The sequence below is a fragment of the Prionailurus viverrinus genome, chromosome E3, assembly GCF_022837055.1.
Source record: "Prionailurus viverrinus isolate Anna chromosome E3, UM_Priviv_1.0, whole genome shotgun sequence".
NCBI classification, from domain to species: domain Eukaryota; kingdom Metazoa; phylum Chordata; class Mammalia; order Carnivora; family Felidae; genus Prionailurus; species Prionailurus viverrinus.
Window position 1 is genome coordinate 38,476,549 of NC_062576.1, and position 23,835 is coordinate 38,500,383.

Genomic DNA, 23,835 nt, shown 5'->3' on the forward strand with positions numbered 1-23,835 from the left:
AGAACCATGAGACCATGACCTGAGCCAAAACCAAGAGTCAGACACTTAAGTGGGGCCCCAGGGGCCCCACTAAGATCCTGCTTTTAATTATTTTGGGTATATACCCAGAAGTGCAATTTCCGGGTTATATGGTAATTCTAATTTTAGTTTTTGAGGGGACCACCATACTGTTTTCCATGGTGGCTGCACCATTCTGCATTCCCGCCAACAGTGCACAGGTGTTCCAATTTCTCCACATCCTCACCAGCACTTGATATTTTCTGTTTTTTGGACAATAGTCATCCTGAATGGGTGTGAGGTGGTATCTCGTTGTTGCTTTGATTTGCATTCCCCTAATGATCTGTGATGTTGAATGTCTTTTCTTGTGCTTGTTGGCCATGTGTTTGTGGGTCATGAGATCTTGGATTAAGACACCCCTGTCATCTGCTGCATCGCATACCCTCACGGTAGGGAAAGTGCGTGCCGGGGTAAAATGCTCTGCAGATTACTGTTTGCCCAGGGCCGGTGGGCCTGGGGGAACAGCAGGGGCCCTGAGTGCTCCTGGGTATGGGCTTTCTTTTCAGGGGTAATGAAATGTTCTAAACTTAGTGGTGATGGTTTCACAACTCTGCACACATACTAAAAGCCATTGAATTGTGCAGTTTAAATGGGCAAATTTTATACCATGTGAAGTATCTCTCAACAACTCTCTTCAAATGCTGCCTTTTGAACGTAGAAGTAAACCAGTACCCACGATAAGAGCGAATGTTACTGTTTCATTAGCCAGCTCTGCGGAGCAGGAGTGAACCTCACCCAGTTGTGGTGAATCTGCATTCCTACCCAGAGTTCCAGTCACCCCGTCTCCCTCCGGTTTCCCTAATCCAGTTTTATTCCTTCAGTCTGATTCTGTCTTAGGTTCTTCTAACCCAGGGGGACCTCCTTACTGCATCTGTGGGGATGAGCAAACCTCTGTATTTGGCAGAAGTGGAAAGTGGCAGAATCCACCAGCCTGGGTCGTCTCTGGGCCTCACCCCGGATTTGCAGGGGCTTATGGGAGGGAGAACATCAAGGTTGGCGGATGCCACCAGGAAAGGGGCAAGCGGTTGCCTGAGCTGTATTACGTAGGGCCCTAAAAGTGCCCCTCCGCCATTCCCACACCTGTTCTGCATCTGGTCACAGCAGTCTGAGCGGAGCAGGGTTTTGAGGGCATAAAAATCGAGGTTTTTTTCAAGGGTTGGGGAAGAGGAGCCTGAAGGGGTTCTAGGCCATGCAGCCCTGGGCATGTTACTGTGGCATAAAGCCAGCCCCGAGCCGGCCAGGAAACCTCACCAAGACCTTGTGCTTTCTCAGGCTGAGAGCCTTTGAAAGGCTCCAGTCATAGAATTGCAGGTGTATGGAGAGCTTTGCTGAGGCTTCGCTCTGCACGATTCTGACCCAGCCCGTCTGTCCCGGATAAATCTGGAGGAGGGGGCCCCTTGCAAGCTTCCTGGCCCAGTAAGAAAGGTCAGCGGCCAAGGAAGCTACAGGGAAAACAGCAAATACCTGAAGGTTAGAAGTGCTAGAAACATATTTGGGCAGGATCGGGGGCAGAGGTTTGTCAAGCCCCTCTCGTCCAGCAGTGGTGCTTCTGTAGGTCCCAGACATTCCCAGAAAGAGTGTCAGCCCGCCACACACCATCCTTTGCAAAATAAGGTAGCGGATCCAAGAGAGGAGGCGGCTGGTCCAGGGCTGCGGGCCGATTCGTGATAATAGAGCCAGAGTTCCCAGTTCGCCGGCCCGCCTGGCCCACAGACTCTGGTTCTGGAGCCTTCATGGCAAAGGAGCAGCCAGGACGGTGGACACCAGGGCGCCTCTGTGCACCTGAGCTGAATCGTTGGCCTTTCCCCACGTGCTCCTGTCCCTTTGTTCCGAGTGGGCTTCTCTCCTGGTTTGCTTTCTCTCCTGCCTGCTCAGCCCTCGCAACTTCCACGCCCACACCATCTGGAGTGGAAACTGTCCCAAGGAGCTCCGTAACTTTGCCCACCCCCCTCCGCCACGTTCTGCCGAGCGTGGGCCCACACCAACGCAGGTTTCCCGAGTACAGTGAGTTCTCCTTTTTTAAAAATTTCTGAGGGCTCAGAGAGAATGAAATGTTGCTTCTCAGACTTGAGAGTCTTCGCACTTAAGCAGTGACAATTCAAAAAAAACTATTTGCAAAATCTTCCCCTTGGTATTTAACACAGTTCCTCACGTTCCTCTGATTTGCATGACGGGTGAGGTGTGTGGCCTCACTGGGTTAGAGGCCCGACTGTGTCCCTGTGGCTTCACAGCCTGCAATGCTGCCGTGGCACAGATCTTGTCCCCTGAGGTCGGGGGTCCTAGAAAGCTCTCTGTCTGGGACAGCCTGAACTGCATCCCTTGTGCAAGGGCAGGTGTCCACTCTTCCGGCTCTCCACCTCTGTCCCCGTTGCCCCCTCTCTTTTCCTCCTTCCCTCTGTGCTTCCCTTCTGTTCTTCTTTGCATCACTTCCATCTCCACGTTTCCTCACCCTTGTGACCAAATGTCATCTGGCCACGCCCACATGCAGTAGTGTTTCAGCGCTGTGGCCGTTGTTGGCTCGTTCCTTGTCATGGGTGATACCAGCCATCTGGGGATGGCTCAGGTCAGGAGCCAGGCTGTTCCTAGGGTGGGAATCACCTCCTCCTTAGGTTGCTCATGAAAGTAAGCAATGGGAAGACTGTGTTGTCTCTTGGTGCCAGGGGCAACAGGGACGCAGGGCACCCCGAAGTCTGCATGTAGTGGCAATGTCACCTGCAGTGCGATGAATCGAAGGACGAGGTGTCACATGGGGCGGACAGGGTCAGAGTGCTTAGCCGGGTGGTCTTCCCTACCTGGAGTGTCTCCTTTGGGTGCTGTGCTGTCTCTTGGAGCTTGAAGGCTCATGTTGTGTTTGCACCAGGGCTGCCCCTCGAGCCCTCACCCATCTCTGCCGCGAATTTTCCTGCAGCTCCTGGCCTTTTAATCTCACCGAGGCAGGGCTGAGAAGGTGGCCATGAAGCAGTTGTTTCCACCTTGTAATCAGGAAGCACCTGTCCCAGCCTCTGGTCCCTGTTTTGGCCACGCTCACTTCACCTGCCGTTCCCCCAGACCAGCCGTATCTCCTGCCACCTCCGTTCTGCTAAATACAGTTCCATTTGCCTGCCTTCCCCCTCGTCCTGCCTCGTTGTGCAGCCAAGACTCCCTGTGTTGGACCATTCCATTCTTGGGAAGCCACACCAGCTGGCTCTCCCTGGTGCTGCCGTGTTCCCCTCTTCCTATCTCCATTAAGGGTTTGTCACCTTGTGTGGTGACTGGCTGTTGACACGTCTGCACCCCCCACTGGATTCTGAGCTCACTGGGGGCAGGGATGTCAGTATGGATCACAGACCTCGCTCTGTTCCTGTCATTTGCTAAGTGATGAACGAACAAAGTAGCAGATAATGTAACCACATTTGTTAACCATGCTTCTGCATTCGGACTCTTTTTGATGGCATGAAATCTCCAGAGGGAAGTAAATGTATCTGTTGGGGCTGGGAAGAGGGGATATGTAGGGGCTATGTGTAAGTTGCATTCCCATTGATGCTGCAGTGCGTGTTTCCTGTTATTACTATAACAAGTTACCACACTGAGTGGCTCTAAACGACACAATTATGTTATCCTGCAGTTCTGGGGTCTGAAGTCTGAGATAAGTCTCACATGTTGGAAACCAAGGTGTCTGCCGGTCTGTGTTCCTTCTGGAGGCTTGCATTTCCTTGCCTCTTAGAGTCTGAAGTCAGCCTGCATTGTGGCCCCTCCCTCCTGTCACCCCAGCCTCTGACTCCTGTGGTCTCCTCTACTCTGTACTCCGACCTCTTGTGTCCCTCTTACGAGGACCGTTGTGTTTATATTGGGCCCAGTGAGTAAAGCAGGATAATCTCTCCTTCTCAAGACCCTTAACTTTATCACATAAACAGAGCCCCCTTTTCCATGTTAGGTGACATATCCACCTCTTTTGGGGGGCATTGTTCACCCTACCCTGTGCAGGACCCCCACCCAGAGACCCAGCTTCTGCTCTGTGTTCCTGTTTGCATGGCTTGCTTCTTCCCATCGTTCAGGGCCTTGTGCTGGCTGGCTCTTCCAAGAAGTCTTCCCCAAGCCCCCTCTCCCTCCAGCCTGATGCTCCTCAGCCTTCCTTCCTGTAGCTGTGCCGACCGTGAGCATGTCTCTGGTCAAACCAAGACCTTTCTTGGTCTGTGCATCTTTCCACTTCTGTGCAGATACTGGGAGGGCCTTTCTTTCTCCTGTCTGGAATGTCCCCAGTTTGACCTCACCTGTCTCCCCTCTCCCACTGTGCTGCCCCCACTGTCAGCCAGAAGCTCCATATTGGCAGAACTCAGACGCCCCGTCACTCTAATGACGACCATGGTGCTTTCCAGTTCTGGGTTTGCAAGTTAGTCTGCACCCCTGGACCACGAGGGAGCATCTTGGAGCGTGGGGCCACCCCTGATCAATCCTGGCTTCCCGGGCCCCAACACTTAGCATGTGGTGACAGATTGGCATGAAGTGGCTTCTCTGCTGTTTGAGCTTTCACGGTGTGATCTGTAGCTCGCACTGGCACGGCACTTGGCGTCCGCCACCTCAGATTATTTATTATCACTTATTTTTTTCTGCATGTGCCCTGCTGCCCACCCCCACCCCAAACACAATTAGAACAGAGGGTCGCCAGCCCCGCACAGAATCTTACAACCAGTGGATGGCCTAAGGGTTGAGCGGAATGAAAATGCCTGCTGTTTGACCATCTTTAACCTGCAGAATACTAGGTGTCTTTTGACCAGGAGACAGAGTATTCATTGGCCAGGGTGTCTCGATGCAGTGGTGGCCAAGTCCTCAGGCCTCCTTCCTTGCCGGCTGCCGCCTCCTTCCTCCCAGTGCGGGAGCTTCTCCTTCCTCCCTAGGGACTGAATGGCAAGCCAGCCGTGAGTGTATCGATTTACATCAAGAGCTAGAACTGCCATGCCCACCAGCTGCATGGCAGGCAAAAGGGAGTGTGCTCAGACTCCGGCCCACGTGGGGGTGGGCCAGCCCAAAGCAGACGCCCTGCAGCCCAGCTGAGTGCCTTCTCCAGCAAGCTGGCAGCACAAGGCGGGTTCTCCGCAGGAGGGAATGTGCCCTGCGAGCAGCATGCTCTGATTTTCTCAGGGTCACGGGATGATACTGGCACAGCCCAACGCTTACTAGGAGCAGTTGCTACAGCCCACAGGAAACCAGGACTGTTGGCCTGGGTGATTTCCCCTCCCTCCCGGCCCGGCCGGCTTGCCTGCCTGCCTGCCTCTCTCCCTTCCTCCCTCCCTCCCTCCCTTCCTCCCTCCCTCCCTCCCTCCCTCCCTTCCTCCCTCCCTTCCTCCCTTCCTCCCTTCCTCCCTTCCTCCCTTCCTTCCATTCTGCCTCCCTCCCTTCCTCCCTCCCTCCATCCCTCCCTCCCTCCCTCCCTTCCTTCCATTCTCCCTTCTTTCTTCCCTCATTTCCTCCCTCCCTCCCTCCCTTCCTCCCTGGATTCTCTCTTTCTTTATTCTTTTCTTTCTTGGGCCCCTTTTTTTGAATTATAGTTTCCTCACTAAAATAAAATGCACGTATCTTAAGTCCTCAGTTCAATAACTTTGACTAATACATACACTCATGTAACTGCTATGTTAATTACCCCAGAAAGTTTGTTCCCTTGTACCTTTTCCAGTTAAGCACCTCTCCAAATGTCCATCAACTGAAATGATCAATGAATGGGTGAACAGAATGTAGTCTATCCATACAACCAAATGTTGCTCAGCAGTAGGAAGGAAGCTCTCATACCCACTACAGTGTGGATGAACCTTGAAAACATGATGCTGAGTGAAAGAAGCCAGATGCAAAAGGCCTCCGAGTGTGTGAGTCCACTTATGCACAGTGTCCAGAATAGGCAAATCTGTTGTGGCAGAAAGCAGATGGATGGTTGACAGAATGGTGTGAGGGGGCCTCTCTAGGGCTGGGCAGGGCGGTGGGGGGGATTGGTTGGGGCTGAGCTAGTGGGTATCTGGTTTCCTCTGCAACTAGACAGTGGTGATAGTTGCATAGCTCTGTGAATATACCAAAACCCACAGCACTGTACCCATTAAAGAGGTGAATGCCATGGTGTTTGACATATTATTTCCATGAAACTGTTATTTTAAAACAAAGACCTGGAACATTCTCGGCACCCCAGAAAGTGCTTCCATGCCCCTTCCCAGTTCTACTTGACCCCCAGAGGCAGCCACAGTGGTGTCTTTTTCCAATCATGTCTGTTAAAGAACTTCCTATAATTGGAATCACATATTAGGTACTCATTTGTGTAAGGCTTCTTTCACCAAGCATAAGGTTTTTGAGATTTGCTTATATTATTATGTGTTTTTTTTTCTTTTCTCCTGAGTAGAATGACTTTACCCTAGTTTCTTATAGATGGAGAGCTGGGCTGTTTCCAAGTTATAGATATTATGCATAAAACTGGTATGGCTATTCTTTTTTTTAATGTTCATTTGAGAAAGAGAGAGATCGCAAGTGGGTGGGGGCAGAAAGAGAGGGAGACAGAGAATCCCAAGCAGGCTTCAGGTTGTCAGTGCAGAGCATGACGTGGGGCTCAGACTCACAGACCGTGAGATCACGACCTGAGTCGAAATCAAGAGTCAGACACTTAACCCACTGAGCCACCCAGGCGCCCCAAAACTGGTGTGGATATTCTTGTAAAAGTATACCAGGGGACATGTGTTTACTTTTTTTTTTTTACCTAGAAATGGAATTGTTTGGTGTACAGTTGTATTTTTAGTTTTATGACAAACTGATAGACTTTTTTTCCCAGATTAGTTATATCATTTCACACTCCCATCAACACTATATGAGAGTTTTGGTTGCTCCATATCTTCACTAACATTTGGTGTTGTCAGTCTGGTTTTTTTTATTTTTATTTTTTTAGTGTTTTTAAAATTTATTTTTGAGAGAGAGAAAGACAGAGTGCGAATGGGGGAGGAGCAGAGGGAGAGGGAGACACAGAATCTGAAGCAGGCTCCAGGCTCTGAGCTGTCAGCAACAGCCCAACACGAGGCTCGAACTCATGAGCTGTGAGATCATGACCTGAGCTGAAGTTGGACACTTAACCAACTGAGCCATCCAGGTGCCTTGGTGTTGTCAGTCTGTTTAATTGTAGCTATTAGGGTTGGGGTGTTGAAAATTTTAAATTTTTTTTAGTGAATTTTAGTTATAAATTTTTGTTTAATGGTTAGTGCTTTTAGTGTTTTGCCCAAGCAGTGTTTGCCTACTTCAAGGTCATGGAGATATTTTCAATTAAAAAAAATTTTTTTTTAACGTTTATTTATTATTGAGAGACAGAGCATGAGCATGGGAGGGGCAGAGAGAGGGGGAGACACAGAATCCGAAGCAGGCTTCAGGCTCTGAGCTGTCAGCACAGAGCCCGATGTGGGGCTCAAACTCACAAACTACAAGATCATAACCTGAGCTGAAGTCGGATGCTTAACTGACTGAGCCACCCAGAAGCCCCAATATTTTCTATTTTTTTTTAAGATGCTGTATTTCCTTTATGTCTAGGATCCAGCTTAAGTTTTCCATGTGATACATGGAGTTGTGGTTCATTTTTTCCCTTTTGGGTAGATAATTATTTCATCCCATTTGTTGAAGATATTTGTCTTTCCCCATTGAATTATCTTGCTTTCTTTGTTGAACATCAATTGATCATATATGTGTAGTTCTATTTCTGGATGATGTTTCCTGTTCCATTGGTGTCTTTGTGTACCCTCATGCTAATACCAAACTGTCTCGATTATTATTGTTTGTAGTAAATCTTAAAAGCAGCTACTATAAGCCCTTCAACTTTATTCTTTATTAAGACTATTTTGGCTATTCTAGTCCTTATTTCTACAAAATTGACTACTTAAATTTCTACCTAATTGGCTGCTAGTCAGTTTCTAGAAAAATTCCTTCTGGAATTTTTATTGGGATTACATTGAATCTATAGATCAATCTGGAGGGAATTGACATTTTAACAATATTGAGTCCTACAATCCATGAACATGGTACATCTGTACATTTATTTGGGTCTTTTATTTTCCTCAATAACATTTGGTGGTCTTTAGCAAAGAAGTCTTGTACATCTTTGGTTAAATTTATTTCTAAGTGGCATTTGTATTGTAATAGAGGAAACTGGACACCACAGAGGGATGAAAAGGTGGTAGATGGGTAGACACTGGGGCTGCTGTTTTGGGTTCATCACCAACAAGAAGCAGCTGGTCACATGGGATGTTTCTTAGTGAGTCCCCTCCATCTGGATTTCAGAATTAAGCCTATTCTCTGAGGACATAACAGCCAAGAGTCTGTGTTCTCTTATTCCCTCCACGAACTGAGATGAATACCTTTTTAGTCGTCCCTTCTGGGCACCAGCTGTACTATGAAGGTCAGGCACAGGCTGGTCCTGCTCACTCTCTCCCCATCCCCCTCCCCACCTAGAGAAACTGCAGTGCCTCCAGCTCCTGATGAGCCTCCGTTGGCTGTTACCTGAGCAGCAGTGGCCAGTGACCTCCGCAGGGTCCTGGCTAGGAGAGCTGTGCCTTAGTGAACTGGGAACTTCGGCAGAATCAACCACATACTTGGAAGAGGAGAAGAGAAGAGATGGATGGGAAGAAGCAGAGTCTGAGAGGAGAACTCTGACTGATTCTGATGGCACAGCGCTGGAGCAGGGTCTGTGAAGGCCTGCTGCTTGGGGGTCTACCAGATGGCCTGGTTTCCACAGCTGCCTTGGATTTCCAGTAGAAGCCTCACTTTCTTGGGATTCCTGATCTCATAAAATTCAGGTTTGATTTTTCCAAGCGGTCCTTGAGGGCTGGCCCTATGGCTAAGGCTCCTCTGTTCCATATTTCCACAAGTAGTCTAACATATTGCCCGCCCACTTGCATGAGCTAACTGGAGAGAACTACTTCTTACATCCAGGAACACCCAGCTAACACATCTGAGTCTCCCTTTGGGTCTGTTGTGTTACCTCAGTTTGGAGCCTTTTGCTTTTCCCTCCCTTACTAGGGTGTGTGTGTGTGTGTGTGTGTGTACACAAATAGCATACACAGGCAGAAGTCTTACTGATAATTTGGAGTGGGCCCATCAGAGGCATCCTGGAAGTTGGGGTTGGGGGATGTGCATTGAACGTCCTGCCACAAGCATGACTGAGAGAATTGGAGTCCTCAGGAGATGCTCAAGGGCTTGCTAGACAGCCTTGAAGATGGACCTTTGTCCCCAGTGCCATATGGGGAGGGGGAAAAGCTATGGGAAAATATTTTGGCTTAATATAAAGAACTTTACAGGAGCCGTATATCCATGGAACAGCCTTCCTTTCCTAATTACGCTTTTCACATCCCTGGAATATACAAGCAGACACTCAGAGACTCCTGCACTGAGGAGGATAATGTGACCTTCAAGATCCATTTAATTCTGTGCCTGACACTTTACCAGGAGGTGATGAATGTTCTCCTCCCAAGAAGACTTCTCCTGGGGAAAGGAGCCCAAAGAAAGACTTTTTTATGTAATACCAACACTTTGAACAGTCGACACTTCTTCCAATATGTACAGGCACTTCTGATATTTATCAAGTTTCCATATTTGAATGGGTTTTGAGTTCTCTAGTCAGTTCATTGGTCCATTGTCAACCCCTGTGCTATTAGAACCACATTGTCCTTGGTAATGCAAGCTAGTGCAGTCACTTTGGAAAACCGTATGGAGGTTCTCAAAAAACTAAAAATAGAACTACCCTATGACCTAGCAATTGCACTACTAGGTATTTATCCACGGGATACAGGTGTGCTGTTTCAAAGGGACACGTGTACCCCAATGTTAAAAGCAGCACTATCAACAATAGCCAAAGTATGGAAAGAGCCCAAATGCTCATTGACGGATGAATGGATAAAGAAGATGAGGTATATATATATACGATGGAGTATTACTTGGCAATCAAAAAGAATGAAATCTTGCCATTTGCAACTATGTGGATGGAACTGGAGGGTATTATCTTAAGCAAAATTAATCAGAGAAAGACAAAAATCATATAACTTCACTCATATGAGGACTTTAAGAGACAAACATGAACATAAGGGAAGGGAAACAAAAATAATATAAAAACAGGGAGGGGAACAAAACATAAGAGACTCATAAATATGGAGAACAAATAGAGGGTTACTGGAAGGGGTGTAGGAGGGGGGATGGGCTAACTGGGTAAGGGGCATCAAGAAATCTTCTGAAATAATTGTTGTACTATATGCTAACTAATTTGGAGATAAATTTAAAAAAATAAATTTAATAAATTATATAAACATTAAAATTACACTGTGTGAAAGAAACTTGTCATAAAAGACTAAATACTGTATAATCTTATTTAAATAAAATTCCCAAACATAAACTCACATATAGTCATGGAAGTGTGAGAGTAGTGGCTTTTAAGGTGAGGGAGATGAGGGAACAGAAAAAGAGACACAGAAGAACTTTCTAATATGATGAAATACTTGTATATGTTGTTTTCTGTGATCACAGCAGTGTAAACAATTGTCACAACTCTTTTATCACCTAAGATCTCTGCATCTTTTGTATAAAAATATTATACTTGGATTTTTTAAGTATCAGTTAAAACATGTATTAGCAGAATACCATGTCTCAAAAGTTTTTAATGTTTTTGAAATTTTATGTAAATCAATATGCTTAGTAGCATAACAAAATTCTATATTCTTTGTCCTAAGAATTATTTGAAATAGGAATATTTTTGCAACTATATTTAGAATCCTATAACTTTCTTCAGGAGAGACAATTCTTGATATTTTCTTTTCAGGTACCCTAAAATATTCTTGTGATAGGGAATAACTGAATAAAGGATTCTCAATGCTAAAAGAAAAAAAAAAAAAGAAACACACTGCCTTAATCGTTATAGTGCTACAATAATTTCTGACACCAGGAGTATAAAGTCTTCCCACTTGGTTCTTCTTCTTCACGTTTTCTTAGACATTCTTTAGTCAATGATCTTCCGTATGAATGAATCTAAGGTGAATTATGTCAAGTCCCATGGAAAAACAATGCTGGGATTTTGATTGGGATAACAGTGAATTTGTGATAGTTATAAGGCTGATAACTTTATGAGAAAGACATTTTTTTTTAATTTTTAAAAAATGTTTATTTATTTTTGAGCGAGAGAGAGAGAGAGAGAGAGAGAGAGAGAGAGAGAGCCGGGGAGGGGCAGAGAGGGAGACAGAATCTGAAGCAGACTCCAGGCTTTGAGCTGTCAGCCCAGAGCCCGATGCGGGGCTTGAACACATGAACCGTGAGATCATGACCTGAGTGGAAGTCGGATGCTTAACCGACTGAGCCACCCAGGTGCCCCAAGAAAGACATATTTAAAGGTGAAATCTCAGGAGTATTGACATCCATGGGGATAGGTTTTTCTGTCAGAGTTGCTGTTGCCCCTCACATTATACTGTGGCTTGTATCCAAGAGCAGCCACGCTCCATTTCGCCATGTGGAAATGCCTTTCCAGCCAAAACCCTCACCAATCATTTGGTTGGCCAAAGCGAGTTCTCCCAAGCCTGTTGGGATAGGCCGCCTGCTTTTTTGCAGCCTCTACCCACAAGAAAGTGCCAGAAGGTGTGGCATCAGGATTGGAGGAGAGAGTGGGGGATACAGCTGCAGGAGACGCCTACTCAGGCACTTCACAGAGGGCACCTTTCTCTGAGAATCAGCTTGGAGCCAACTTTTCTTTCTTTCTTCTTATGACTCAACCATCATTAATTAGGAAAGCTGCCTGAGCATTCTTCATTTGAGTCAGAAGCCCTGCCTGTGCTTATGCTGTCAATGCTGTAGGAATTTGCTCCTTTGTCATTTAAGGGCTCATAGAAGTCTTGTCCTTTCCAGATAGTCCTCTTTGGAGGGACTCCCCAGCCCCCTTTATGGTTCCTGTGGGGTGAAGGGTGACACATTTCCTTGTGCTTTTCGCTGGTCCTATCATTGGTGTCTTTCTCAAGATGTACCTCTGGGGTCTTCGGTGGGGGAGCAGGGGGCGGGGCTGGAGATGAGGAAGGCATCACTCCCCATCATGGAAGGAGAGGCATCATGGGTGAACGAAAACAGCTTTGAGGTTGACAAGCTCGAATTTGTTTGCTAATTCTGATACTAATTAGCTGTGTGTCCTTGGGTGGTCTGTCTAGTGGCTCATCTGAGCCTCAAGTTTCTGCATTTGTGAACATGAGGTGATGGCATCTCTTGTCCTTGATCGTTGAGATTATTATTCATTGACATACTATGTGTGGAAGCACCTACCGTGGTACTTGGCTTCGAGTAGAAGTTCAATAATAAATGCCACCTCCCTGACTCTACTTCCCACCACTGTGGAGCTCAGACCCGCATCCCATCCAAGGCCTTCTAAGTGGCCACCCAGCAGGCACAGTAGTGGTGGTGGGTGGCGAAGGGGAAGTCTTACTGTATGGAGAGTCTTGGCACCTTTTAGAATTTCCTGGGAGAGCAGTAGACTAAGTGGCCACTTCATGCTGTTCCAGAGCGTGACCCAAGGAGTGGACAGAAGACTTGTATCTGTTGTTTAGTCATAGCCCCAGTGTGGCCTGAAACTTCTCCCATTAGCCAATTTCATTTGTAAACTTTCTTCTAGAATTTCTAGATTCACCTGGAAAATAGTCTGCAGTGTGCAGGCTGGAGTGTAGAAAGCCATTTTCAAGGGTGATGAGGAAGGCCAGCTGTGTTGGTGGTCTCTCATTTAGTAGCACATCGGACCCTTTCATATGGAGATTGGTAGATTCTGCGTTGGAGCAGCGACTGTCATTTACCTTTGTTCACTTTTAGCTGGAACCCTGCCCACAATAGGAGGTCATCAAAAAGTTGATGTCTTTAAAAATTGTGTGATTCTGGGGCTCCTGGGTGGCTCATTCAACTAAGCGACCGACTCTTGATTTTGGCTCAGGTAATGATGTCACGGTTCGTGAGTTTGAGCCCCGCGTTGGGCTCCACGCTGACTATGTGGAGCCTGCGTGGGATTCTCTCTCTCTCTTTCTCTCTGTCTCTGCCCTTCCCCCGGGAAATTTTGCTCTCTCTCTCAAAACAGATAAGTGAACAAGCAAAAAAAAATGTGATTCTGACACTTGCTACAACATGAATGAACCTTGAAGATGTGCTAAGTGAGGTAAGTCAGACATGGAAAGACAAATACTGAATGATTTCCCTAGAGCAGTCAAGTTCATGGAGACGATGTAGGAAGGTGGCTGCCGGGGACTGGGGGAGGGGAAACGAGGAGTTTGTGTTTAATGGAGGTGGAGTTTTGCTTTGGAAGATGGAAAAGTTCTGCAGGTGGATGGTGGTGAGAGTTGTATGACATTGTGAATGTGCTTCATGCCATAGAACTGGTACTCAAAAATGGTTAAAATGGTAAATTTTACCTGTATTTTACTACAATAAAAAATAGGTGCCTGTCATACAGTCAGTGTCCTAATTTTTTTAAGTTTATTTATTTAGGGAGAGAGAGAGTGAGAGCGAGAAAGCAAGCATAAGCAGGAGAGGGGCATGGGAGGGTTGGAGAGAGAATCCCAAGCAGGCTCCGTGCTGTCAGCGTGGAGCCTGATGTGGGGCTCAAACTCACAAACCATGAGATCGTGACCTGAGCCGAAAACCAAGTTGGACACTTAACTGAGCCCCCACTCCAGGCGTCCCCCAGTGTCCTAATTTTTAAACTTAGAGCATAATCAGTGAGTACCCAAAGGCAATTAGCATTTGCGAGATGTAAAAATGTCACTGGATTTGCTCGTTTATTCAGCCAACACTTCTCCGCTGCTGGCTGCATCTAAACTTCCGAGCCAGGCTGGAGGAGTCGGATTCAATCCCGTGCATGCGCGTGTGCTTCCAGGGCTAGACACTGAGGGTGAGGACGCAGAGGCCCCTGGCTCATTGAGCGAGGCCTACACATGGGAAGGGAAGACAGGGAGAGCTGCTTAGTTCCCTGGTGTTGAAGGGCAGGATCCTTGGGGGGAGCTGGGGCCTATGGGGGGAGGAGGGTCTTAGAAGGAGGCGGGGCTGGGTGCTGTGCTGGTGGGGGATGTGGCACCAGCCTCACCTTAGTCTCCTGGCAGCTGGCCACCTTAGCTAAGTTTTAAAAAGTCTCTGTAGGGGCACCCGGATGGCTCAGTTTGTTGAACGTCTGAGTCTTGGTTTTCGCTCAGTTCATTATCCCAGCGTTGTGAGATCAGGTTCCATGTCGGGCTGAGCGCAGAACCTGCTTGCTTAAGATTCTCTCTCTCCTTCCCTCTGCCCCTCTTCCCTGCTCTCTCTTGCTCTCTCTCAAATAAAAAAAATACAAATCAGAAAACATGTGCAATGTGTTACACTGAGATCGTGTCTGTATATCTATTATCCATATATCTATAGCTGTCTCTACAGATCATCTGTATCTTTGGTGTACACACACACACACACACACACACACACACACACACAATGGATGGGTCAGGGCGGGAGAACTCTGAAGGTCTGGAAGCAAGTTTTGATTATTTGCAGGTTTCACTTCTCTGTTTTTGGAGCAGGGTGTTTTGGCTCTGGGGAGTGGTGAGAACATCCTGGGTGTGTCCAGCACCCTAGGTCCCCCCAGCCCAGCCTTTAGGTCAGAGGATAGTTGGGAGCAAGGGGTCCAGGGTGGAGGATGTGGGTGGAGCCTGAGGGTGCCTCCGGGGTGGGTGTTGATGCTGGGAGAGCCCGAGGGCTCTGTCCTTAGTTACTGTGTTGGGGTCCAAGCCAGAAGTCCAGTCCCTCAGGTGGGCTGGTTTGCTTTGCTGCCATGCAGACCACACTTGTCTCCCCAGGGACCCATCCTTCCTGGAGAAACAGTTTGGGAGGCAGCAAGGTCATTTTCCTTGACGAAAGTTGATGCGTTCACATACCCATGAAGCGGTGAGTTCAGATGACTTCGATGTGATAGAGCCTGAAGCAATGATTCGTCCAAGAACAGGCAGCAGAGGGAAGGGGAAGGAGGGGACATGCTGAGGCTCCATTAGCCACTGATCACTCAGTTTGAGTCAGTTTACAGGACCTTAGCTTGTCATCTCTGAGGACAGCAGAAGGCTGAATGGGGCTTAGCCAAGTATTGGGGCCTTGGAGAGGAGGGAAGGCAGTCAACAGGGAAACCACAACGGACGGCTTTTGAATTTTCTAACACGTCTACTGTCATTTGCAAATAACTGTAGTCGCCAACATTTATTGAGCACTTACTGTATGCCAGGAACTGCACAAAGTGTCTTATATCTTTATGAGGTTATTTTGGATGGGAAAAATTACATCTTTATTTTTATTAGCTCCTAATGGATATTTCAACTTCCTTCAATTGTGAATACAGGCATCAGACCACAATCTTCTTATCAGACCACAACATTAGTATTTGCCACTTTGGACATCACAGGTACAGAGTCAAAGAGGACCAGCACCGCAAATCCGTTGAAAAGGCCTGGACTGTTGTTACTGAGTTGGTATTGCAAACTTGGTGGGTGCAAACGGTGAGGTGTATTTTTTCTTTTTCTTTTTTTCATTGCTTTATGAGCCAGGTCAACATAAGCACCGAGGAGAGATGCCTGGATTGCTCCCAAAGAGGAGGCAATATGAGCATAATTTTCAAGTTATCCCTGATGGAAATTTCCATGAATGTGTCTTTGGATTGAGGGGTCAGTTGATTGGATTCATATAGAAGTCTGCAAAGGGCTCTGAGTAACCAGTCTCCTTCACTTTTTTGTTTATGTTTTTCCTCTTCATTCACTCTTTCTTACTGAGATAGAATTCACATTCCACGAAACCCTTTTAAAGTGTGCGATTTGGTGGCAGTTATCATATTCACAAACCTCATCACCATCTTTCCAGAACATTTTCATCACCTCTGAAAGAGGTGATGAAACTCCCCACCCACCTCAAGCCCCCACCCTGGGAACCACTAATCTACTCTCTGGTTTACAATGTTTTGTAATTTTCGTGGTACGAGTCTTGCACTGCTTTTGTTATATTCATTTACTTTTTTTAAATGATTATTTACTTTAGAGAGCATGAGTGAGGGAGGGGCAGAGAGAGGGACAGAGGATCCAAAGCAGACTCCATGCTGACAGCAGACAGCCTGATGTGGGGCTCGATCCCACGAACCATGAGATCATGACCTGAGCTGAAGTCGGATGCTTAACCAACTGAGCCACCCAGGCACCTGTCAGGTTTTTTCTACTTTGCTGTTCCTCTGTCCTTCGCAGAGACCTTCATTCTCAAGCCTCTTGTCTCATGATTGCAAAGTGGCTGCTGCACTGCCAGGCCTCACACTTCCATTCCAGGCAGGCAGAAAGGAGGAAGGGTGAGAGGATGCAGAGCTTTCATTTAGCAAGTCCTTATCTTCTTATTTAGGAGGTAACGCCCTCCCTCAAGCTTGGGAAAGCCAAGTGTCTTCTTTTATTAACTGTCTTATTTAATCCCTATTTTAATAGTCTCAAGTAGGTAATATTTTCCCTGCTTTACAGATGTGGAAGCATAGAGAACTTAGTAACTTTCCCAAGGTCACACTGTCCGGGGCCGAGCTAAGACTAACAGTAATAACACACTACATCTTTCCAGCCTGTGTTCCGCTATTGCATACAAAGCACTTCCCCATTTGTTTCTCCATTTGGGTCTCGCAAAACTCTGAGATGGGCAAGGAAGGTATTGGAATAGCCTCATTTGGCAGGAGAGGAATTTGAGATGCAGAGAAGTAAACAGTGACTTATCCAAGGCACCCAGCCAGCAACTTTCATTCAACTGGGTTAATCTCAGGTCTAGTGTCCTGTCTTCTGGACCCCCTTGAGAGGTCAAGGAGCACTTTCAATGAGGGAGACAGACACACAGAAAAGGTGCAAATGGATTTCATGTGCTTCAGGTTTGCACAGGCTCAGCTTTTGGGGAAGGGAATTACTGGTTTTCCATGGCAGCTGTGTCAATTTACGATCCCACCAGCAATGCGTGAGGGTTCTCTTTTCCCCACATCCTCACCAACACTTGTTATTTCTTTTGTTCGTTTGTTTTTCATGTTTATTTATTTTAAGAGAGAAAGAGAGGGAGAGAGAGAATCCCAAGCAGGCTCTGCGCTGACAGCCCCAATGTGGGGCTGGATCCCACGAACTGTGAGGTGATGACCTGAGCCTCGATGATGACCAAGGCTTCATGGACTGAGCCACCCAGGCGCCCCTCAACACTTGTTATTTCTTATGTTTTTGATTTTAGCCATCCTGACTTGCATGAAGTGACGTCTCACTGTGGTTTTGATTTGTGTTTGCCTGATGATGAATGATGATGAGCATCTCTTCGTGTGGACCCTGGCTCTGACGTTCCCGCAGGGATGGGGGCGGTGTGTCTGGGACCAGGAGGAGAGGCACCAAGACTTTGTCTTAGAATAGACTTGGCATGCAGAGGGGGTATGCATCACCTTTCTCAACCAGTGGGTTTCACTCTTTGCATATGTGTTTTCCAGCTTCACTTCCTGAGGCATCTGCTGCTGGAAGGGGGGTTTCCTAGACTGAAAAGTCAGACTCCATCTTAAATATTATCTTCCTCTTCTTGAACACAGGTAACACAGAGGAGTGGATGTTTCCTGACAACCTAGTTTGATTACATGGTGAAAGGACAGAAGAGAAGACCAAGTCCAGGTGAGTTTTCTGCTGGCCTTGATAGAATTAAATGTGGTTGAAAAACAAAACAAAATAACACTCCCAGCTCATCCATTTTTTTCGAGCCTGTGTGTATCATGACAAATGTGACACCTAGCTCTGACCTAGGTGCCTGGGTCATGGGTCTTTGAGAAAAACCTGTTAGTGGTTTATAGAAGAGCAGACATGAAGGCTCCAACTACAGAGAATAGATGAATTCAATGAATTGCTGTGTTTGGATATAAATATGCCCATTTTAAAATACAAGTATGATATTTTGATAGTGTTAAGTAAGAAAATGATGGTAATCACACAGTGAACAGACTGGTATTATTATGGCCTTACCATGGTTCTCAGTATGGAGGCACATAGTAGGTACTCAATAAAATATTCATTGACTAACTTTTGGAGCCAAGCCAACTTAATGAATTGATCACTGGAATTTGGACACCACAAAGAGTTAATAATTATAAAGTATCCTGTGTATTCTGTGGTTATTCCATGACCTCAAATCATCTCTCAAATAAGCTATTGTCAAATCATTGTTGCAAATTACAGGACAAAAGTCCGAACTTAACTCCACTTTCACGGAGGGAACCTCACGTGCTAATCATTTCTTTCCCACCTTTGCTAGTGGTCTGAAATGCGTGCCGCACTGGCTGCTGACATAAGCAAGCACACTGCCTGCTGGTTCAAGGGGCTGCCCCGGGAGCTAATTACAGACACGAGGCCGTGTGGCCGGCAGACCGCGGCTGGATGTGATTAGAGGGTTTTGGAGTGTTGCCATCTGCTCACTTTCATGGACACAGGGGAAGCAGCCAGGGTAATGTCCCCCTTTAGGCCTGTCTGCCCCATCCTCCAACCTTCCAGCTGCTCCGGCTGATGGCCTTGGAGGCGTCTTGACTCTTGTTTCACATTCTTCATCAGATCCACGAGCAGACCGGCTGGCCCTGCTTTGAGCATGTGTGTGTCATCTCACCAATGTTACTTGCCTCTGCTGGAGCTGTGCTGGACCAGGCTCCCGTCATTTCACAACTGGGATACAGAAGCAGCCTCCTGGCTGGTTTTCTTGCTTCTGCTCTGCGTTTTTTGTTTTTCAAATTTTTTAGTATTTATTTATTTTTGAGAGAGAGAGAGAGAGCACAAGTGGAAGAGGGGCAGAGAGAGAGGGAGACACAGCATCTGAAGCAGGCTCCAGGCTCCGAGCTGTCAGCACAGAGCCCGACGTGGGGCTTGAGCCCACGAACCATGAGATCATGACCTGAGCTGAAGTTGGACCTTCAGCCGACTGAGCTACCCAGGTGCCCCTGCTCTGTCTTCTTATGCTTGGCGTTCAACACAGTGGGTAGGGGGATCCTTTTTACAGATTTAAGACATCATGGAACCGCCCTCAATTCTTCTCTGAATTCTCTAGATCCTCGTCCTGCTCAGAGGAAAACCTCAAGTCTGTCCAGGGGCTTGTCACCCCCATGGTTCTTTGAATTGATCTGCCACTCTCCCTGGCTTTCTGGACTTAGGCCACACTGGCCTCCTTCCTGTTGCTGGAGCACGTCAGGCAGGCTTCCGTCTCCACACCATTCCTGCTGCCCTGATGGCTCCCTCTGCCTATGACGTGGTTCCCCAGATAACCACATGGTCCCCTCTCTCACCTCCTTCAAATCTCTGTGCAAATGTTTCCTTCTCAGTGAGACCTGATCACCCTATTTAAAACTGCAGCTAGGCCTGAAGACTACATTGTATTAACTGACTTGAATATAAACAAAAAGAAAAAAAAAAAAGAGAAGGCGGCAAATCATAAAAAACTCTTAAATAGAGACAACAAGCTGAGGGTTGATGGAGGGGAGGTGGGTGGGGGGAATGGGCTACATGGGTGATGGGCATTAAGGAGGACACTTGTTGGGATGAGCGCTGGGTGTTATATGGAAGTGATGAATCACTAAATTCTACTCCTAAAACCAACACTACACTATATGCTAACTATCTTGAATTTAAATAATAAAAAAAGATTGGAAAAAAATAAATAAAAGATAAAATGCATGGAAAAGAAATAAAGCTACAGCTATGTATTTAGAACTATGTGTTAGTTTTGCTATAGGGTTTTTTTTTTTTTTGTAGATTTAATAAAACATTGGTTTGTGAGCATAATTCGTTCCAGAAACAAGCTTGTAATCCAAAGCACTCACATATCAAAGTGAATTTCAAGAACCATCGGCTCAATTGTGATCATGTGACATTCGGTGTCACACATTACTCATATTGCAAGACATCACTCATTTATTAAGTTAAAATTTATTAGAAATGTAGGAAATAATAAGCATCTATTAGAAATGTAGGAAATAATAAACTAAAAGGCAACCGACAGAATGGGAGAAGATATTTGCAAACGACATATCAGATAAAGGGTTACTATCCAAAATCTATAAAGAACTTATCAAACTCAACACCCAAAAAACAAATAATCCAGTGAAGAAATGGGCAAAAGACATGAATAGACAATTCTCCAAAGAAGACATCCAGATGGCCAACTGACACATGAAAAAATGCTCAATATCACTAATCAGGGAAATACAAATCAAAACCATAATGAAATACCACCTCACACCTGTCAGAATGGCTCACATTAACAACTCAGGCAACAACAGATGTTGGCGAGGATGCAGGGACAGAGGACGTCTTTTGCACTGCTGGTGGGAATGCAAACTGGTGAAGCCACCCTGGAAAACAGTATGGAAGTTCCTAAAAAAATTAAAAATAGAACAACCCTATGACCCAGCAATTGCACTACTAGGTATTTATCCAAGGGGTACAGGTGTGCTGTTTCGAAGGGACACACACATCCCAATGTTTACAGCAGCACTATCAGCAATAGCCAAAGTATGGAAAGAGTCCAAATGTCCATCGATGGATGAATGGGTAAAGAAGATGTGGTATATATATATTCAATGGAGTATTACTCAGCAATCAAAAATAATGAAATCTTGCCATTTGCAACTACGTGGATGGAACTAGAGGGTATTATGCTAAGTGAAATTAGTCAGAGAAAGACAAATATAGTATGACTTCACTCGTATGAGGACTTTAAGACACAGAACAGATGAACACAAGGGAAGGGAAGCAAAAATAATATAAAAACAGGGAGGGTGACAAAACATAAGAGACTCTTAAATATGGAGAACAAACAGAGGTTCCTGGAGGGGGGATGGGCTCAATGGGTAAGGGTCATTAAGGAATCGACTCCTGAAATCATTGTTGCACTATATGCTAACTAACTTGGATGTAAATTAAAAAAAAAATAAAATTAATAAAAATTTATTAGAAATGTTTGCTTGTCTTGCGGAACACTCACACAACAAGTTACAAGCAATCCAAGGTTTTACTGTATTTTCTTTTTAAAATATTTATTTATTTATTTATTTATTTATTTATTTATTGAGAGAGAGAGAGGGCATGAGCACGATTGGGGGAGGGGCAGAGAGAGAGAGAGAGGGAGAGAGAATCCAAGCAGGATCCATGCTGTCAACACAGAGCCTGATGCGGGGCTTGAACTCATGAACTGTGAGATCATGACCTGAGCCGAAGTCAAATGCTTAACTGACTGAGCCACCCGGGCACCCATGTAGGTACTTTTTTGTTAGGTTAAGGAAGTTTCTGTTCCTAGTTTGCTGAAGCTTAAAAATTATTGAGTTATTGAATTTCATTGATGTTACTGATTTTTCTTCTTCTGTACTGAGGTTGTCATGTCCTCGTTTACTAGGTTACTGTGGTTAACTGTATTAGTTTATTTCCTGATATGAAGCCAGCCTGCATTTCTGGAATACCCGAGGGGCCCATTAGGGAGACCACAAGCAGAGCATGGCAATCTTGCCAAGTTGAGGAAACAGACATAGGCATGTGGAGAGTCTGAAGCAGCTGGAATTTGCAGAACAGAGTCCCAGAGAAGAGAATCCTATGCAGAGAAAGAGTTCTAAAAATCTGGAGACTATTCCTGAATACTAATGCTACACATGCACAGAGTGAAACTCCACAAAGCAGGTCAAGGGACGACTGCAGAGCTGTAAACTGAACCATGCCTGGAAAATACTCCAGGTCCAACCAGATGAAGTGAAGAGTCCTCACTGAACACATGGGCATTTACAGAGACCCCAGAAGGGTCAGCCTCACTAGTTGAACTGAATTGTTTCTACAGTAAAGACTATTCAAGACATGTCCAAACAAAGCCTAAAAATACTCTGTGAGAGAACTAACCTCATCTGTAAATAACATAGCTTCCTATCAGAATAAAGCCTGATACTCTCGAAAATATGGCAACAAATCCCGTGACTCAACAATGTACAATTCATAATGTCCATCATCCAATAAAAAGTTATTTGACATGAGAACAGGCAATCAAATGTGATCCATAATCTGGAACAAAAACAGTGAATGGAAATAGACTCAGAAATTGTAGAGGTGATACAATTAATAGACAAGGACTTTAAAACACTTATTGTAGGGGTGCCTGGGTGGCTCAGTCAGTTAAGTGTCCGAATTCGGCTCAGGTCATGATCTCGCAGTCCGTGAGTTCAAGCCCCACGTCGGGCTCTGTGCTGACAGCTCAGAGCCTGGAGCGTGTTTCAGATCCTGTGTCTCCCTCTCTGTCTGACCCTTCCCCGTTCATGCTCTGCCTCTCTCTGTCTCAAAAATAAATAAACATTTAAAAAAAATTTAAAACACTTATTGTAAATATGCTCAAAGACTTCAAGGAAATTATGTAGTGTGGAGAAGAGTATAAGATATAAAAAAAAAATCCTAAGTGGTCCTTGTGGCACTGAAAATTTTATCAGATGGGGTTAACAACAGATTAGACTCTGCAGAAGAGTAGATCAGTGAACTTGTAAACACAGTAATGGATTCTATCCACACTAAAAAGCATAGGAAAAAAAAAAAAAAAGAAGAAGCAAACCCCACCAGATCCTCTTGGACCTGTGGGATATTGTTGAGCAGGATGTATATGTGTGATCGTGTGTAACAGAAGTCCCAGAAAGAGGAAGGTCAGGAAAGAAATAGATTTGAAGAGATAATGGCCAAAGTGTCTTCTTCATTTGATGAAAACTATAAAGAGAGTTATAGACAGATCTAAGACACTTAAAGAATTCCATGCAGAATAAACATAAAACCAAAGCAAGACACATCATAACCAAATTGCTGAAAACCAGTGATAATAAAAAAAATCTTAATTTTTGAGATAAAAAGATATAAAATACAGAACAAAGGTTAGATTTACTCCAGATTTCTTGTCATATACGACGGAAGCCAGAAGACATCAGAACAACACCTTCAAAGCACCAAAAGAAACAACGATCCATCTAGAATTCTATATCCAGTGTGGTAAAATTATTTTTCAAAAAACATTTTCAAATACACAAAAGCTGAGAGTTTTTTCTTGTAGATAATGTACTATCAAATATTAGAGAATGTTCTTCGGGCAGAAGAAAGTGATACCAGATGGAAAATTAGATGTATATATAGAAACGAAGACCACTGGAGCAGGGGAAATAGACAGAAACGTTTCTCATTTAAAAATTTTCTTTAAAAGATAATTGACTATGGCAGGGGTGCCTGAGTGATTCATTCAGTTGAGTGTCTGACTTTGGTTCAGGTCATGATCTCAGTTTGTGAGTTCGAGCACCACGTTGGGCTCTGTGCTGACAGTGCGGAGCTTAGAGCCCGCTTCCAGTTCTGTGTCTCCGTCTCTCTCTGCCCCTCCCCTCCTCATGCTCCATCTCTCTCTCTCTCTCAAAAACAAATAAACATTAAAAAAAAAAAGATAATTGACTATGGCAAAGAAATCTTGTGGTGTGGAGTTTATAACATATGTAGACGTAAAGCGAGTGGCAGCAATAGCATGCAGATTTGGAGAGGACAAACAACAAAACATTCCCTCAACCCTTCTGTAATTTGGCCATACGACTGTTCTGATCAGTGTGATATGAGCATAAGTGCTGTGTGCCTGCCTTTCTTCTCTCCTTCCTCCTTCTTCCTGTCTAGAGTTCCAGAAACTGTCTTAGACAAAAGGGTGACCTTCAGATATTGGACATTGACTTTTCTTTCGTTGGACAATGAAAGAGCGACAGGATCTAGGGAGCCT

General features: G+C 45.5%; 1 long non-coding RNA gene across 7 annotated transcripts in view; it reads left to right on the forward strand.

Annotated features, from left to right (window-relative positions):
* Positions 1 to 23,835, forward strand: part of LOC125154693 (uncharacterized) — a 35,650-nt gene that overhangs the window by 10,424 nt on the left and 1,391 nt on the right. For 4 of the 7 annotated variants that reach the window (XR_007147879.1, XR_007147881.1, XR_007147885.1 and 1 more), the window contains 6 exons: positions 14,871 to 14,958; positions 15,401 to 15,544; positions 17,287 to 17,477; positions 17,630 to 17,708; positions 18,343 to 18,531; positions 18,636 to 18,862. This is a non-coding gene — a long non-coding RNA (uncharacterized LOC125154693). Of the gene's footprint in view, positions 1 to 14,870; positions 14,959 to 15,400; positions 15,545 to 17,286; positions 17,478 to 17,629; positions 17,709 to 18,342; positions 18,532 to 18,635; positions 18,863 to 23,835 lie in introns of those variants that run through there. The other 3 variants (XR_007147880.1, XR_007147883.1, XR_007147882.1) reach the window with 3 other exon arrangements.